Below are 14,698 nucleotides of genomic sequence, written 5' to 3'. Positions count from 1 at the left end.
TTTCAGGGCAGCACTTCATGCAGAGCAGTCCAACATTGAGTATTCAGCACAAACATTTACTAGTATTAAATCTATTATTGTTGTAAAATATTTGAAATGTTCAAATTGTCACCTTTTTTTGGTGTCACGTGTTTCAGATGTCAACAAAATGTGTCAATGAGAAAATGATACTTCACAGAAGGTTTAGAATGGAGAAACATGCATGGTGGACATAGTAAATGACTAGACCTGTTTCCATGGAAGACATAGCTTTCACCATTTTCCTGGCTGGTTATTTATTCACCTTGGCGGGCCCGACTGACACCTGTTACGCCCTTTTTCCTGAATAACCTGAGAAAGTCAAGGTTGTGAGTGCAAACAGGTTTGATGCTGTACCAGGGGTGTCAAACTCATTACATGGAGTGCCTAGTGTCCACTGGTTCTGGGTTTTCCCTTTCAATTAAGCCCTAGACAACCAGGTGAGGGGAGTTCCTTACTAATTAGTGACCTTAATTAATCAATCCAGTACAAGGGAGGAGCGAGAAAACCACGAGCCAAAAATAGAAAGAGGGCGGGCAGAAGGGATCTCATGCATGACTCTGTATTGGCTACCATTGGCTACCATGCATGTACTGCTACATGGGAGGAGGCATAGTACTGGAGGTAGCTATTATGTTGGTATAATAGTGATCAGTATACTGTGTGTTACAGTGCTATAGTAACTATATCTGTTTTCGTGAGGACTATTGTAAATGTGTATTACAGGGACTGGACCAGTTCTGTGTCTTACCTTTTGGTCTTTGTAATGGGCCATTTCACACCTGTGACTGACAATACTTCAAAAAATCCTGAATAACGATCCAAATACATGTCATCTGGTGTCATATTAACATTAATAATGTAGAAGGGATAGTATAGAATACTACTTAAAGGGGCAGTGCAGCTAAAAACATGAATTTCCAGGTTTTTTTATGACCCGCTTTAAATTACATTCAGCTTATAAAGGCTTCATAAAGCCTTCATAATGCCTTCATAAGCACTAAATACATGCGTTAAAGTATCTATAACCATATGTCATGCTTTATAAAGGGTTAATAAATGTGGAATAACAGTGTGACAATCAACAATGTCAAATGTGACATAACCCACTATGACGAATATGATATAAACGTGTGCTTTATAAACGGGTGACATGTTGTGCTGAAGGACGGCATACGCTCCAAAGTGAAGTCATGTTAGTCACACTATATCTCGTTCCCAGACACTTCCGCCCAAATGCGCGGAAGGTCTGGTGGACCAACGAATCAAACTTGGCCTTCATTAGTTAGTTAGGTTTCAAATCCAATTTTAAGAAGAGAAATAGTGGAAATGGGTTTAGCCATAATTATGACTTTGTGGCTGTGTTAACTGGTGATGACCAGGGGGAATATTTTTGCTAGCAAAGGACATAGCCTGATGACAAATATTTTACTCAGTAAGGTCACGCCAATAGATTTATATCGTCACTCCCACTAAGGCCAACTTTGAATGGTTGATATCCCAGGGGGGGGGGGGGGAGGCGACATTACACCAAGAAACACTTATCTTGATGAAAGCAACGAACATGAGGAAATTGAAAGTGTCTTTCTTCTGGAACCAAGTTGTTCCTCAGTACACAAATATGCACGCAACAATACAACGAGCCATTCCGTGTGGTGCTGGACCCAGTCAGGTCTTTGACACATTCACCCACTCCCCCACTGAAAGATCAGACACAACATGTTGGCACCATTGTAACAGGTTGCAATCAAGCCCTGGTCTCCAGCATGGGAACAGAAGAGAAGTACCTGGTGTGGTAGTCTGAGGTTGGACTACTCCAAATCATCTTGGCTCTGAAACATACACAAACACAAGCTTTGCAGGTCCATCAACCCATTTAAATACCTCTCACATCCTACAGTAAACTGTGGATCATGACCTATTTATTGACACTTTATGTAGCGTCCTGTAATATTTTGTTTGAAGTGAGACACCTTCGGTCATTCATAACATATTCATAAAGACTCTATATCGCATCACGCTGTACTTACTTTAAAGTCAGACTCTTTTGGTCATTTATAACACATACATAAATGCTTTTGTATCATATGACTCTGTACTTACTATAAAGTCAGACATACAGTGCATTCGGAAAGTATTCAGACCCCTTGACTTTTTCCACATTTTATTACGTTACAGCCTTATTCTGAAGTGGATTAAATTGTTTTCCACCCTCATCAATACACCATAATGACGAAGCAAAAACAGGTTTTTAGATTTTTTTTTACAAATGTATACATTTTTTAAAATGGAAATATCACATTTACAAAAATATTCAGACCATTTACTTAGTACTTTGTTGAAGCAACTTTGGCAGCGATTACAGCCTTGAGTCTTCTTGGGTATGACGCTACAGGCTTGGCACACATGTATTTGGAGAGTTTCTCCCATTCTTCTCTGCAGATCCTCTCAAGCTCTGTCAGGTTGGACGGGGAGCGTCACTGCACAGCTATTTTCAGGTCTCTCCAGAGATGTTCGATCGGGTTCAAGTCCGGGCTCTGGCTGGGCCACTCAACGACATTCAGAGACTTGTCCCGAAGCCACTACTGCGTTGTCTTGGCTGTGTGCTTAGGGTCGTTGTCCTGTTGGAAGGTGAACCTTTGCCCCAGTCTGAGGTTCAGAGCACTCTGGAGCAGGTTTTCATCAAGGATCTCTCTGTACTTTGCTCCGTTCATCTTTCCCTCGATCCTGACTAGTCTCCCAGTCCTTGCCGCTGAAAAACATCTCCACAGCATGATGATGCTACCACAATGCTTCACCGTAGGTATGGTGTCATGTTTCCTTCACACGTGACACTGGGTATTCAGGCCAAATAGTTCAATCTTGGCTTCATCAGACCAGAGAATCTTGTTTCTCATGGTCTGAGAGTCTTTTGGCAAACTCCAAGCAGGCTGTCATGTGCCTTTTACTGAGGAGTGGCTTCCGTGTGGCCGCTCTACCATAAAGGTCTCTACCATAACCTTCTGGAATGTTCTCCCATCTCCACAGAGGAACTCTGGAGCTCTGTCAGAGTGACCATCGGGTTCTTGGTTACCTCTCTGACCAAGGCCCTTCTCCCCTGATTGCTCAGTTTGGCCGGGTGGCCAGCTCTAGGAAGAGTTTTGGTGGTTGCAAACTTTTTCCATTCAAGAATGATGGAGGCCACTGTGTTCTTGGGGACCTTCAATGCTGCAGAATGTTTTTTGCACCCTTCCCCAGATCTGTGCCTCGACACTATCCTGTCTCGGAACTCTACGGATAATTCCTTCGTCCAAACTGGTTGAAATAACACTCTGAAATTGTGAAAATTGTGATAATCATCCTTTTTGTGTAAAATCTGTTTGAAAAAGAATGCATGGAATTTTTGGTCCAGATCATGACATCATAATCTGCTCCGCTAAAACCATTGACAACTGCGTGGCGATTTCAAGAGATTGTTGAATAAATGTTAACTAAACATAATTAGTAAAAATCCAAATAACTTCACAGATCTTCATTGTAAAGGTTTTAAACACTGTTTCCCATGCTTGTTCAATGAACCATAAACAATTAATGAACATGCACCTGTGGAACGGTCATTAAGACACTAACAGCTTACAGATGGTAGGCAATTAAGGTCACAGTTATGAAAACATAGGACACTAAAGAGGCCTTTCTACTGACTCTGAAAAACATGAAAAGCAAGATGCCCAGGGTCCCTGCTCATCTGCGTGAACGTGCCTTAGGCATGCTGCAAGGAGACATGAGGACTGCAGATGTGGCCAGGGCAATACATTGCAATGTCCTTACTGTGAGACGCAAAGCGCTACAGGGAGACAGGACGGACAGCTGATCGTCCTCGCAGTGGCAGACCACGTGTTACAACACCTGCACAGGATCGGTACATCCGAACATTACACCTGCGGGACAGGTACAGGATGGCAACAACAACTGCCCGAGTTACACCAGGAACGCACAATCCCTCCATCAGTGCTCAGACTGTCTGCAATAGGCTGAGAGAGGCTGGACTGAGGCCTGTTGTAAGGCAGGTCCTCACCAGACATAACCGGCAACCGCGTCGCCTATGGGCACAAACCCACCATCGCTGGACCAGACAGGACTGGCAAAAGTGCTCTTCACTGACGAGTCGCGGTTTTGTCTCACCAGGGGTGATGGTCGGATTCGTGTTTATCGTCGAAGGAATGAGCGTTACACCGAGGCCTGTACTCTGGAGCGGGATCGATTTGGAGGTGGAGGGTCCATCATGGTCTGTGGCGGTGTGTCACAGCATCATCGGACTGAGCTTGTTGTCATTGCAGGCAATCTCAACGCTGTGCGTTACAGGGAAGTGGTACCCTTACTGCTCGTTCTGTCCGTGATTTCCTGCAAGACAGGAGTGTCAGTGTTCTGCCATGGCCAGCAAAGAGCCCGGATCTCAATCCCATTGAGCATGTCTGGGACCTGTTGGATCAGAGGGTGAGGGCTAGGGCCATTCCCCCCAGAAATGTTCGGGAACTTGCAGGTGCCTTGGTGGAAAAGTGGGGTAACATCTCACAGCAAGAACTGGCAAATCTGGTGCAGTCCATGAGGAGGAGATGCACTGCAGTACTTAATGCAGCTGGTGCCCACACCAGATACTGACTGTTACTTTTGATTTTGACCCCCCCCTTTGTTCAGGGACACATTTTTCAATTTCTGGTAGTCACATGTCTGTGGGACTTGTTCAGTTTATGTCTCAGTTGTTGAATCTTGTTATGTTCATACAAATATTTACACATGTTAAGTTTGCTGAAAATAAACGCAGTTGACAGTGAGAGGACGTTTCTTTTTTTGCTGAGTTTATTTTGTTGTAATATCATCACCTCTTGAAGAGCATAGTCAGAACTACAAATGTAACTGCATGCTTTTCATGATCAGTAAACATCACTTGATCATGTAATTTCAGATACGTTAGGGTAGCCTCACGATATCACTCAGTATTGGCCACCATTAATTGGATATTTGAGTGATATAAAGTAAGTGAACTATACCTGACAAGTGTGAGGGATTTATGTTCATTTTCAATTCCCATTTTTGTGGGCTCTGCCTGTCAAGCAGCAGATGGGTGTATTTGCCAATGTACTCTTAGCTGATAATGTTTACTTTGCAAGCTACCGGTAGAAACTTTGTACAGTTGACTAAACATAGTGGTAATGTGCTTTTTTTCTCCAACCAACGTAGGCCTACCTAGCGAAGTTAGCTAACATTATCTTCTTTTCAACATTGTTTTTAAGAGTTTTTAATCAGTTTTTTAAGAGTTTTTAATCTGTCTATGCAGACAGGCAGACAATAGGCTACATTGATTGATTGGCTAGCTAGCTAATAAGAGATTACGTAATGACTAGCTAGTCTCCTGAAAGCTAACTTTCAGGGGATAAATTAGATGGCTATATCCAAATATTGTTTGATTTGCTTGCCATCTATAGTGGTGATGACAGTAGTCCGACTGACAACTTTACCAGGACGAGGACTTGCCGATGTGAAGCTCTTTCCAAAAGCCTAAACTCTGATGAAGCAAGCTAAATTATACTTTGTTTTTTTAGCTAGCTACATGCCAAATGGAAAGGCTACCCTCACCTATCTGAAAATATAGGATCAATTGATGTTTACTGATCATGAGAAGCACGAAGTTGGCGCAGTGGTCTAGGGCACTGCATCGCAGCGCTAGCTGCGCCACCAGAGTCTCTGGGTTCGCGCCCAGGCTCTGTCGCAGCCGGCCACGACCGGGAGGTCCGTGGGGCGACGCACAATTGGCCTAGCGTCGTCCGGGTTAGGGAGGGTTTGGGAGGGTTTGGCCGGTAGGGATATCCTTGTCTCATCGCGCTCCAGCGACTCCTGTGGCGGGCCGGGGGCAGTGCGCGCTAACCGAGGGGGCCAAGTGCATGGTGTTTCCTCCGACACATTGGTTCGGCTGGCTTCCGGGTTGGAGGCGCGCTGTGTTAAGAAGCAGTGCAGCTTGGTTGGGTTGTGCTTCGGAGGACGCATGGCTTTCTACCTTCGTCTCTCCCGAGCCCGTACGGGAGTTGTAGCGATGAGACAAGATAGTAATTACTAGCGATTGGATACCATGAAAATTGGGGCGAAAAAAAGTAGTTCCTACTATGGTCTTCAAGAAGTGATGATATTAAAAGCAAATAGTTCTAAGATTTATTGAACAATCCCTTGAAAACGGCATGTAGTTGTCAATGGTTTTAGCGGAGCTGGGGTCTCAAACGTTCTGCACCGTATTATGAGGTTTTATTGATAACGACCTATTCTGACCAATAGTAATCTTTTATTTGCATATGTATCCTCCTACTTTGAAGGGGTAAATGGGTAGGCTCTTGAGTGGGGACGAAACTTTTCCCTAATCATATATTTTGAGTTATATTCATGAAATAAACACACAGTGATTTATTACACATATAAGGATGATTTAAAAATGTAATAAAAAAATATTGCATGTGTGCTTTAATTAGTCCAAGAAAGGTGTATTTTGCTGTTGCAGTACACATCCTACTGTCACACCACGCACACACAGGCTGGATTGGAGCAGAACAGGGACAGAAGCAGAGTTACTGGCTCGCATTGACATATACTGAACTTTGAATGAACCTGCAACTTAGCTCATGTATTGCTAGGTTACGGGAAAAGTGAGGCAAAGTCATGATGACAGCGTTATGTAGTAGGCTTAGTTGAGCATTATGTCTGCGGTGTTGAATTTATTTACAGTGACAATACACACTTTGTCTATCAGTCCAACACTTTGCAATGTGATTTTAGCAAAAGCTTTCACAGCATTTGGAAATTGTCTTATTTGTTCCACATCGATGTTTTTAATCGTAACAGCAAAGTAATTCCGTTTTTGAAGAACCTGTAATAATGCTGAAAAACCAATAAACTAAACTCAACGATGCTTCAAAATCTTGCAAGATTTTCATAAATCTATAGTCATGCTCCTGCACAGTATTCAAATAGCATAACACAACACATCTAAATAGGTGAGGCAATGATTTAGCAAACAAGTTACTTATACTCTAGGTCTACTGTAGGCATATATGTGATTATTTCCTTTGGTGATTGACAGTCCCAAACACCCATCATCACTGCCGCCTAGAGAATGACACTGGAACAGGATATATATAGCTGTGCTGGTCTAGGCAGATGACCTAGAACCATATGACCCTTTCCCAATACTAACCGTAACCACTAGAAGTAAAAGTGTTTGTAGAACATCATTTATAATAGTAAATAGGTTAATGACTATTTTTCAATTTTTATCATTTTTATTTACAAAATCAACATATTCAGAATAAAATGTATTTGCATTGTTATTAATACATCATTTGGTAATCTGTTTCACGAATAACATTTATTTTACTAAATATTTGTTCTTCTTCTATATATCAAAATGACAAGACTATTGATTGACAGATAGTGCTTTAGAAGGATTTTGAACTTTGGCGACCACTTCAATGACACAACAGTAACTAACATGTTCCTTGAGTACATTTTGAGTTGAAAAAGCAAAATACAGTAGACTAGTAAAGTAAAGCATTCCCCTTCAGGCCTGACAATGCTGCAAAAGTCTACCAAAGTGTACTACAGGGGTGGCCAAACATCCTCCTGAAGAGCTACAGGGCTTGCAAGGTTTTGCTCTTGCCCTGCTCTAACACACCTTATTCTACTAATCAGCTGCTCATCCGAACCTTGATTAGCTGAATCATATAAGTTAGAGCAGGGTTAGAGCAAAAACCAGTGCACCCAGGTGAAGGGTTGGTCATCACTGGTCTATCATGATGAACAATGACAATTCCAGCTCAAAGAGGAAGTATTTCTAGATCCAACATGAGCCTGGTAAGTGCTTATCGCTAAGTAGCAGGAACAGAGGACTGCATCTCTATCTCACAGATGACGGGCCAGTACATGGTGCATGGGGTGTCGTACCAGCTGGTCACCGCTTTGCGCTCCAGCTTGCGTGTCTTCACGATGTAGCCACAGTCTTCGTCAATGTGGTTGTTGGGCTCGCCCTCCTCGCAAAAGCTACACAGGGAGACACATGGTTTCCTTAGAAAACACCACAAAGTCAACCAAACATCTCTTGGTATAATGCACAGTACATAATATAAATAAAACATATATAATATATTGTTTTACTAGAATAGCTGTTGGCCATTGGTGTGCACTAATGAACTGTGTTACCTACAGTGCCTCTATAGGTCTCTCTTGCAAAATATATATTTTTCTTTATCTCAGTGAGACAACCCTGTATAAATAAAGGTGTATTTATTCAGCACCCACAAGGGAACCACGCCTGCGAAGCCCATTATGCACCTGCATAAGGTCAGTCTGAATACCAACTACTGAGAAGTGGTAGGAAAGGCGTGCATAGGAAAGGAGCACATTTTCTAAGTCTGAATCGGGCCCATAGAGAACAGGCTACTCTGGCAAATGGTGTTTGTTTAATAAAGTTAGATTAAAGTTGAATCAGTGTCTCCAAGATCACATAATGATACAAAACAGGTATGCTACAGTTTGTTAACACCACCTGCTTGTCACGTTCCTGACCTGTTTTCTGTTGTTTTGTATGTGTGTGATGGTCAGGGCGTGAGTTTTGGGTGGGCATTCTATGTTGTGTGTTTCTATGTTGGTTTAGGGTTGCCTGGTATGGCTCTTAATTAGAGGCAGGTGTTTTGCGTTCCTCTAATTAAGAGTCATATTTAGGTAGGTTGTTTCACTGTGTTCGTTGTGGGTGGTTGTTACCTGTCTCTGTGTTTGTGTTCTGCACCAGATAGGTCTGTATCGGTTTTGCACGTTTGTTATTTTGTAAGTTGTTTGTAGTGTTCACTTGTTCTTATAATTAAACATGTTGAGCACTGGCTACGCTGCATTTTGGTCCTCTCCTTCACCCCAGGAAGAAAACCTTTACAGAACCACCCACCAAACCAGGACCAAGCAGCGTAGCAACGGGGAGCAGCAGCGGCCCAGTACACAGGACTACTGGACACAGGAGGAATGGTCTTGGGAGATCATGGACGGAAAAGGACCCTGGGGAAGGGTTGGAGAGAATCGCCGCTCTCGGGAGGTGAAGGAGGCAGCCACAGCCCAGGAGCGGTGGATTGAGGAGGCAGCACGTAAGAGAGGCTGGAAGCCCGAGAGGCTCACCCAAAAATTTCTTGGGGGGGAGCTAAAGGGGAGTGTGGCGAAGCCGGGTTGGATACCTGAGCCAACTCCCCGGGCTTGCCGTGGAGTGAGAGAGCGTCGTACTGGTCAGACACCGTGTTATGCGGTAAAGCGCACGGTGTCCCCAGTACGCGTGCTTAGCCCAGTGCGGGCTATTCCACCTTGCCGCACTGGGAGGGCTAGGTTGGGCATCGAGCCGAGTGCCATGAAGCCGGCCCAACGTATCTGGTCTCCAGTACGTCTCCTCGGGCCGGCGTACATGGCACCAGCCTTACAGGTGGTGTCCCCGGCTAGAATTCGCCCACTGTACATAATTTGAAACAACACTGTACATCATTTGAAACAACACTGTACATAACAAAGAAGATTGAAATGCATATTCCCATGAAACTGATTGTGATCAAATGGTTGGCATGCAGATGCTGCATGGACGTTTCACCGGTAAAACCTGATGAATTATCATCATTCACGATTGGACAGTGAGAAATGTGAAGGGAGAGGTGACCACAAAAATGTGAGCTTAAAGTAGAGGTAAAGAAACACATGCATGGAATGTGCATGGTCATTGCCATTCAAGTCAATGGATGGACTGGTGGCCATATTGAGTGTACCCATAGGTTTAAAACAGGAAGTAATTGTATTTCTATGGTCCGATCAGTAGTTTGTAATAGCCTACTTATCCTGCATGGAAATCCATTGGGGTACACATTTTTTTATTTTTTTTATTGCGTACACAAAGCAAAGTCACACATTTCACAAGTTGCTTTTAACAAGTTAAAAGATTTGTCACAGAGTAGCCGAAAGCACAATACAGATGGTCAATTTACAGCATTTTAGTAATCTTCATAATGTACTAAACACATTATATGTCATCTATTATTATAGTCCACCGAAAAAGTTAAAGGATGGAGAAACAAATCGGAATATCACACGTCTGGTGTATGAAAAACGCAGTCAAATGTATCATAACGTAATTGCATGTCAGATACAGTTGGAAAATATATGTAGAAATATAATAATATATGCCATTTAGCAGACACCTTCATCCAAAACAACTTAGTCATGCGTGCATACATTTTATGTACGGGTGGTTGCAGGAATCAAACCCACTATCCTAGCGTTGCAAGAGCCATTCTCTACCAAATGAACTACAGAGGAACACATGATAAAAACATTACAAGTAAATAGAGTATAATGACTAATTTGTTAAATATTATAGCCTACTACATTATGGGCCAGTTTCACAGACCCAGTTTAAATAAATCCAGGTGAAGGCTTAATTCTGGTTTATAAAACAAGAACTTTGTTGGTAAACTATTGAATCTTAAATCATTTAGGCTATGTCTATGAAGCCAAATTATTATTAGCATGGATTACATCTATGTATCAATATAGTCCCGGGGTAGATATAGTCCCGGGGTAGATATAGTCCCGGGGTAGACTATAACTCAACACAGCATTACACGTTTAAATAAAACAAAGCATAAGGTTCAATGCCATACACCTGATTGATTCATCCACACAACTTCGACAACCTTACATCCTGTTGAGCTTTATGCCAAACATCAGCTGCCCTCTGTCGGAAAACAGACTGACCAATTCCCAGGTTTACAGTGGTGCCAAACATGTACAGAGAGATGACTGTGTAGAAGACATTCCCATTATTGTCAAAATCTGTAGAGAAAGAATCTTTGAAGATATAAAAGATGAGCCACAAAAAGCAAATGATGTAGAGAATCCCCTGCAGGATCCCAGTAATGGTGACCCTCATCTGACTGTGCAGACGGGGCGAGGAGAAGGGGCTGCCGCTCTCTTTCATGCTCTCCATGTGTCTGTGCAGGTAGCTCACAATGGCACAGCTCGACCAAACTACCACGCAGAGTCCAAAAAAGACGTAGGTTATTTTCAAAGCAACAGGTGCCATCTCAGTGTAACACAGGGCATTTGGAGAGGCAGACACAGTGGTGTTCATTGACATGTAAGTGCCATTAGCATTTCCAGACACGTCGTTGAGGAAATCAACTATTGCGGGAAGACGAAGAGTAATATCAATCAAAAACAAGACTCTGTCAATAAACAGGATCCAGTAAATAATGATTTTGATGTTCCTCTTCACCCAGGTGAAGAGAGCTCGCTGGGAAGGGACAATCTGAGTATAGTAGAAGAAATTCAGCCAAACAGAGGTTGTCATACTAGTGGGGAAAGTGTACCCCACTATCAGATTAGCAGCAAGCCAGAGCTCCAGATGTTCCGTGAAGAGGAAGTATTTCATTGCAATGAGAGAGACCAGGAAAACAGTGGTGCAGCAAACTAACGAGCCCAGTAGTATCTTCACAGGCTGTTTGAGTTGCTCTCGGCCTGGCAGAGGACAGAACAGGCAGAAGGCAAAAAACAGGTTTGCAAATATGCTGATTGCAATGAAAGGCACATTGACGCTGATAAATGCCAGCTTGTCCATCCAAAGTACTGCTCCTGCAGTTCTGATGAGACAAGGTTTATGCTTGCAGTGATACCTTGTCTCTCAATCTCTAGAAGCTCAAATGCAGGCATTTGCATTCAACATGTGGAAACTAGGCCTAATGAGCTAGCAAATTACATAAGCCAATAACGAGATAATGCAAATATAGAACATTGACAACATTGGGTGGGGTGGTGGTGGTGGAGGGGTTGGGCTGCAAGTGTTTGACAAACCCACTAAAACGGCAGCTTTCATCTTGAATGAAAGTGGTGCAGGGGGTTCCATAGGTTCATCCCAACTACATTTCTAAGGCTGTGATCCTTAGGCAGCATGTTGATGATCTCATAACAGTATACAGACTCTCTAGTAATCTTCTGGATGACTCAGAGCATGCAGAAGGCAAAACATGAATTTGTTAGAATGCTATAACAGTGAAAAGTCTCATTTACAGCATACAAAAAGGCAGTGTAATCAATCTTGATCCTGTCCATCAATGCAAAATGGGCAGGTGCTCAACTGAAGAAGTTTAAAGATGGAACAACAAATGGGTAGGGCCTACAGTGTCGCACACGCCTGGCTTGGGGTATGAAAAACACAGTCAAATTAACCATAACCTGTTTGCATCACATGTACCAACTGAGAACACAAGTAAACCAAACAATTTGAAAAACTAAATTAATATACTCATTTGTAAAATAGAAAGCCGGTTCTCACATTAAATGATGGGACTCAGACCCAGATTTAAACAATCCCAGGTGTAGTTGAATTCTGGTATATCAAACAGGAATTTAACCTTGTTTTAAATGGTTAGTCAGATTCAATATTTAAAAAATGCACCACCACAGTCCGGGGATAATTTAGGCCAATGTGTATGAAGCCAATAATTTTAGTGTTGATTGAATCCAATAGTCCTGGGGTAGACTGACTTAATCTGCGTCCACGAAAACACGGCCACATTTTTGTTGTAGCCCGGCAAAGCCAAAAACCTACCCCCCCACCAGTTTGGTTCCATCGACCTAAAGCCAGTCTGCCTCGGCCGTCTCGTCACTGATTCCAAACCAGTAGGCATTCCAGTGGCTCAGAGGTAACTGGTCCCAGAGAAATGTCTACAGCAGGAGACATGATTATATTGAGATGTGACAATGTCTATAACATGAAATATACATTGGGATGTGACCATGTCTATAACAGGAGACATTATTACATTGGAATGTGACAATGTCTATAACAATGTCTATAACAGGAGACATGATTACATTGGGATGTGACAATGTCTATAACAGGAGACATGATTACATTGGAATGTGACAATGTCTATAACAATGTCTATAACAGGAGACATGATTACATTGGGATGTGACAATGTCTATAACAATGTCTATAACAGGAGACATTATTACATTGGAATGTGACAATGTCTATAACAATGTCTATAATAGGAGACATGATTACATTGGAATGTGACAATGTCTATAACAATGTCTATAACAGGAGACATGATTACATTGGGATGTGACAATGTCTATAACCGGAGACATTATTACATTGGAATGTGACAATGTCTATAACAATGTCTATAACAGGAGACATGATTACATTGGGATGTGAATGACGAATATAACAGGATACATTATTATACATTTGGGTGAATGACACATCATTCAAATCGGGCCTGTGGTGTCTGAGATATTGCATGTGCCTAACAGACGTAGAGTTGATTACTATAGCGCCCACCTTGGGCCAATCAGTGTCATTTTGTAAATGCCAGATCTCTATGGCAAGACTCATCATTCACCAAAGTTTCGTCAAAATCGGGCCAGTGGTGTCTGAGATATTGTGTGGGTTAGCTAGACTCATATCCCTGAGTATATGAGACAAACATAATTGGTGAAGCAAAGGGAAATTCTAAATTGATCTGGGAGAATACTTGATTCCAACCTCTCTTTTAAAAAAAGGTCATTCAAATAACCAAATTCAACCTAGCTAATTTACGATTTATACGAAATTGTTTGACTACAGAGGTAGCAAAACTGTACTTCAAATCTATGATACTCCCCCACTTAACATACTGCTTGACTAGTTGGGCCCAAGCTTGCTGTACAACATTTAAACCTATTCAGTCTGTCTACAAACAGGCTCTCAAAGTGCTTGATAGGAAGCCCAATAGCCATCATCACTGTTACATCCTCAGAAAGCATGAGCTCCTGAGTTGGGAAAATCTTGTGCAATACACTGACGCATGTCTTGTATTCAAGATCCTAAATGGCCTGGCTCCCCCTCCACTCAGTATTTTTGTTAAACAGAAAACCCAAACATATGGCAGCAGATCCACAAGGTCTGCCATGAGAGGTGACTGTATAGTTCCCTTAAGGAAAAGCACCTTTAGTAAATCCGCTTTCTCTGTGAGAGCTTCCCATGTCCGGAATACACTGCCATCAGACACACATAACTGCACCACCTATCACACTTTCACAGAAAAACATGAAGACATGGTTAAAGGCCAATCAGATTTGTGAACAGAATCCCTAGCTGTGTATTGCCGCTTTCCATATTGTCTGTTGTCTGTAGCTTGTGAGGTGTGGAAAGACTTTGTTGTTTTTATGGATTTTGTCTTGTTACTTTTTGTTCTATGTTGCTCTGTCTGTATGCTACGTCTTGCTTGTCCTATGTTGCTCTGCGTGTGCTCACTGCTCATTGATTGTCTGTATTGTAATTGTTTTTAATAACCTGCCCAGGGACTGCGGTTGAAAATTAGCCGGCTGGCTAAAACCGGCACTTTACCTGAAACGTTGATTACTGTGCACTGTCACTGTAAAATAAAATAAACTCAAACTCAATTGAGACATGGATTGTGTATGTGTGCCATTCAGAGGGTGAATGGGCAAGACAAAATATTTAAGTGCCTTTGAACAGGGCATGCATAGCGCCACCATCTGGCCAATCTCTACAGCAAGAAGCATCATTCACCCAAGTTGTGTCAATATCTGGCCAAGGCTGCCTGTGTGACTTTCATAGGAACGTACA

The 14,698-nt window shown here is 42.4% G+C and overlaps 1 pseudogene; it reads right to left on the bottom strand.

Moving 5' to 3' along the window:
• Positions 1 to 7,391: 7,391 nt before the first annotated feature.
• Positions 7,392 to 13,462, bottom strand: LOC139558906 (hepatic lectin-like; annotated as a pseudogene).
• Positions 13,463 to 14,698: the final 1,236 nt, after the last annotated feature.

The sequence above is a fragment of the Salvelinus alpinus genome, chromosome 29 (assembly GCF_045679555.1).
Source record: "Salvelinus alpinus chromosome 29, SLU_Salpinus.1, whole genome shotgun sequence".
NCBI classification, from domain to species: Eukaryota; Metazoa; Chordata; class Actinopteri; order Salmoniformes; family Salmonidae; genus Salvelinus; species Salvelinus alpinus.
Note: the sequence above shows the minus strand (reverse complement) of the source record. Positions and strands in the feature narration are given on the sequence as shown.